The sequence below is a fragment of the Myotis davidii genome, unplaced genomic scaffold (genome assembly GCF_000327345.1).
Source record: "Myotis davidii unplaced genomic scaffold, ASM32734v1 scaffold118, whole genome shotgun sequence".
Classification (NCBI taxonomy): domain Eukaryota; kingdom Metazoa; phylum Chordata; class Mammalia; order Chiroptera; family Vespertilionidae; genus Myotis; species Myotis davidii.
In genome coordinates, this window is record NW_006290441.1 from 621,560 (window position 1) to 626,616 (window position 5,057).

The window sequence follows — 5,057 nt, forward strand, 5'->3', positions numbered from 1 at the left end:
TCCCCTCTGTCAGAGGCGTCAGGCCTGGGCAAGGGGCCGATCCTGCGATTGGAGGGTGATGGGAGTCAACGCCTGAGGGCTTCCAGTATGTGAGAGGGGGCAGGCTGGGCTGAGGGACACTCCCCCCCACCCCACACACACCCAGTGCACGAATTTCGTGCACCGGGCCCCCTAGTCCTATATAAAATTACAATCCTCTTGTTGCACTGGTTGGGTGACTCAATTGGAGCGTCGTCCCCCACTCCAAAAAGGTTGCAGGATGGATTCCTGATCAGGGCACAAACTTAGATTGCGGGTTCGATCCCCATTAAGGTCATGTACAAGGGCCAACTGATCGATGTTTCTCTTTCACATCAATGTTTCTCTTTCTCTCCCTCTTACCCCTAACCCTTTCTCTCTAAAATCAATAAACATCCTAGGGTGAGGATAAAACAACAACAATCCTCTTGGTAATCTTCATTTCCCTCCCTTGCTTCAGGTTTCTACACAGTACTTATAACGACCTGAAATATTTGTTTGCATTTTACTTATTTATTGTCTATCTACAAAAAAACTTGCACCGTGAACCAAGATGAAGTATCAGACTAGACTTACCCTCCCCACCTCAAACAACTAAAAATCTAGATAAAATATATAAAGAAATAGTTTTCAAATATTGAACAACAGCCAACACAAGACAGCGATCTTTATGAAAAGCGCCTTCCAGGCTGCAGTGCTGGGAGGGAGAAGCCAGGTAGAGTCCAATGCAGCAAACTCCCCGAGTTCAAGAGATGAGGTGGGGAGTTCGAGGCCAATTAAGCTAGAATTTATAGGGCAGAATACTAGAGAGAAGAAAGCTGCACAAACAGCAAGCTTCAAAGATCTTTTCTGAATATTCAGCTGAGTGCTCAAAGCATATGCATGTAAAGAAACTATATGAGGCAGGGGAAGAACCACAGGAAAGAATCCCTGGAACTCACTTCTGTTTCCACCAGCCAGAGTGGGGAGGTTTGCGGGGGCAAAGAATCTCATTAATTCACAGGGCATCAGAAAACCTTACAACACAAAATTAATAGCCTTTAAAAAAGTCTGTATAGGGCCCTGGCTGGTGTGGTTCAGTGGTAAAGCATTGGCCTGAGCAGTGGAGGGTCATGAGTTTAATCAAGGGCATGGTCAAGGGCAGGTATCTGGTTTGTAGATTTGGCTCCAGTCAGGGCACTTGCGTGCTCTTGAGGGAGACAACCAATTGATGCTTTCCTCTCTCTGGCCCCTTCCATCCCTTCCATTCTCTCTAAAAGAAAAATCAATGGAAAAATATCCTCAGATGGGGAGGTGGGGGGTTGGGGGGAAGTCTATTGGGAAAGAGAAGGACACATGTACAGAATAAAAGAATTGCATCAAAATGTTTATAGAATTGTCTTTCAAGGATGGAATTAGAAGTAATTTTTTTTCCTCTTTATGTTTTTCTGGGACTTCCAAATGTTTGGCACTGCAGATGTATTTGTTTTTACAATTTAAATGTAAATCACAAAAAAGAAACTTGTAAATTTAGTTAACATATATAAAGTAAAAATTTTTAAGTGTTAGTCCACTCTCACCCTATCAAGAGAAACAAAACAACTAAGTGCACAGTAAGAAAATGAAAGTAATTTGATCTGGGGAAAGTTCAAGAACTACACTCTTAGTGTGTACAGCACGCAGAATGATGTGTCTACAGAAAACAATAGAAACTAGTATAATCAAGATCAGGTAACATTAGCAGATATATAGATTTTAGGCAATTTGAGGTTACTACATAAAAACATAATTAAAGAAACAAAGGATACCTAAAATAAGGAAGGCAATAAACTTCAACTTCTAGAATTCCTTTGCTTCAGGTAATATATACTTGGAAAAATATAGGGAACAAGGAAAGGTAAAAGCCTCTTAAAAAGGAAATTAAAAAGAAAAGAGCACTAATTTAGATAGTGGTTAAAAAAGAATTACTGTCACTTATAGGCTTAGAGCCAGACACAATATTCTGCTCTTTAAAATATCTAGTATTTCATTTTCTGGAAGAAGGGGTAGATGCACTTCTCCCTATTCCTCCTGCTAAATACAACTAAAAATGTTATGTATAAGGCAAAGATAAGAAGACATTGAAATGTGAAGAGAAAGCAGACTTGCTAGAGCCCCAAGGAATGAAGGACATGGTGGTTAATTCCCTTTTTAATTTTTTGCCTAATACATTTTGGTCAGAGGGCACACACTAAAAAAGCCCTAAGAAAAGAGTTCCCTTCCCTAGCTAAAGGATCAGGAAAGGGCAGCCTTATAAAACAGAAGACTTTTAGACTCTAACCACCATATACTACAGCCAAACATCACAGAAAAAAAAACACAAAAAAACTATTGCCCTGCCAACACTTTCATCATCAAAGTCTGAGAGAGACGTTTTAGATTTCCAACCTCAGCTGGCTGTAACAAGGCACTCCCTTTCCCTTAACCAGGGTGGTATCAAAGAAGACCTAATGGGCAGCAAGGACTTTCATTACAGCCCAGTGGTAAGGAAAGCTTCCTCACTTCTCCATCACTGGAGGTCACATGGGGATAACAAAGTGCCTCACCCACTCCCAATCCAGCAGATGTCCACAGAAGCTTAAAGGGAACATGAACTTCAATGCTACCCAGCAATAAAAAGGCACCCCTCTCACCCCAGATTGTAAATAAAGGTGGAATGAGGAACTGGACTCCCACTCCAAGTTCCAAGTAACAAAGGAGTACCCCTCTTCCCTGTTGACATGGTATCAGAGGAGGTCTCTTTAAAAAAGATTTAAATAAGATCCAGAGTCAGCACACATTTAACCCAGCCAGCATGGCTCAGTGGTTGAGGGTCGACCTATGAATCAGGAGGTCACAGTTCGATTCCTAGTCAGGGCACATGCCCAAGTTGTGGGCTCGATACCCAGTGAGGAGTGTGCAGGAGGTAGCTGATTAATTATTCTCTCTTACCATTGATGTTTCTATCTCTCCCTCCCCCTTTCTCTCTAAAATGAATAAAAATATATATTTTTTAAAAAGATCCAGAGTCTTATCATAATACCCAAAATGTACAGAATACAATACAAAATCACGTGTCAGACCAAGAACCAAGAAAATCTCAACTTGGAGAAGAAAAGACAAACAGATGCCAACACAGAGATGATGTAAATGTTGAAACTATCTGATAAGAAGTTTAAAACGGCCATCATAAAAACATTCAACAAGCAACTATGAACACACATGAAATAATAATAAAAAAAAAAGTCTCAGCAAAAAATATCAGCTAAAATACAAAAACTCACTAGTGGGCTCAAAAGCAGAATGATGACAGGGTAAAGAACCAGTGACCCTGAAGATAAGAATAGAAATCTTTATCTGAACAATAAAGAAAAAACACAGGCTTAAAAGAACCCATCTCAAGCACCTATAAAACTATAAAATGTGATTCTCAAGCACCGGTAAGACTATAAAAAGGAATCTAACACTGTGTAATCGAAGTCCTAGAAGAAAAGGAGAAAGGGGGTGGGCCTGAAAGAGCACTCAAAGAAATAAGTGACTTTATGCCCTAACTGGTTTGGCTCAGTGGATAAAAGGTCAGCCTGTGGACTGAAAAGTCCAGGATTCGATTCCGGTCGGGGGCATGTGCCTTGGTTGTGGGCACATCCCCAGTAGGGGGTGTGCGGGAGGCAGCTGATCAATGTTTCTCTCTCATCAATGTTTCTAACTCTCTATCCTTCTCCCTTTCTCTCTGTAAAAAATCAATAATAAAAAATATATATATTAAAAAAATAAGTGACTTTATAATGCTGACATATTTGTGGCATTAAAATTGTAATAATGTTTTCCTCTCATTTCTATCCTAACACTCTTCCCACTTTTGTCTTATTCTTTTTAATAGTAGTAGTTTTACTACTGATAAAAGGTAACCCACTAATAATGTACTGTAGGTATCTAAACTTAGAAGCTAAACAAACTGCTCTCAGGAAGAGAAATAATATGCCCTTTACTATTCCTGTTATATTTATATTTCATTACAGCTAAGTTTTCTTCTTTAAGTAGTGACTCAGCTTGTGAAACAACTGATTTGTTTAAAGGTCTTGAATGTTCTTCATTATTACTAAATCAAAGAAGCTATAACCATGCTCTTTATTTAGAAGCATGGATAATAATTTAAATATAAGAATATCACTTTTTTATAATACTCTAAACATGAAATTATACAACTAAAAATGTTAAGGTTATTTAAAACTATGTAAAGACTTTATGTCCTATTGGAGTAAGCTACAGTGTAAAGAGCAATATACTGCAGAGGCAAAAGATCTAGATTAAGAACTCTCAGGTTAAGGTGCCTGGCTATTTTTTTTGCTGTGTAATCCTATGCAAGTCACTTATCTGTGACTCTCAGGCATCACAAAGAGATTTTTTGAAGATCAAAGAGTAACTTGAAATGCTCCATAAAGTATAATATAATGCCATATAAAAGGTATTATATAATTATCAGTTACTATCCTTATAACAGATTTAAGAAATCTACAATCCTCAAATATGTTTTTTTTTATTTTTTTATTTATTTATTTTTATTTTTTTTATTTTTTTAATTTTTTTTTTACTCAACTATGTTTATACATACATATTATATTTATATATACTTTATATTATTTAAAATTTCAACAGATAATTGTTTTTGGATAATATAAATTTCATCAGATGAAAAATCTGCACATACCTAATTTGTTTTCTGATTGCACTTGCCATGGCCTTCTCACAAGTTTAAAAACCTACTACCAAGGAGAACCAAGATGGCGGCATAGGTTAATGCCGGAGTTTGCTGCCTTGAACAACCACTTCAAAAGTGAAACTAAAAGACGGAACGGACATCACCCAGAACCACGGGAACGCTGGCTGAGTGGAATTCCTACAACTAGGAGGAAAGAGAAACGCATACTGACACTCAGAGGAGGCGCAGTGCTGAAGTCAAATACTGAGGTGCGGAGTGCATGCAGAGCGGGCTGGTGGCTGAGGGCGCGGTTGGCGTTTTCAATCAGGGGGGAGTCGCAGAC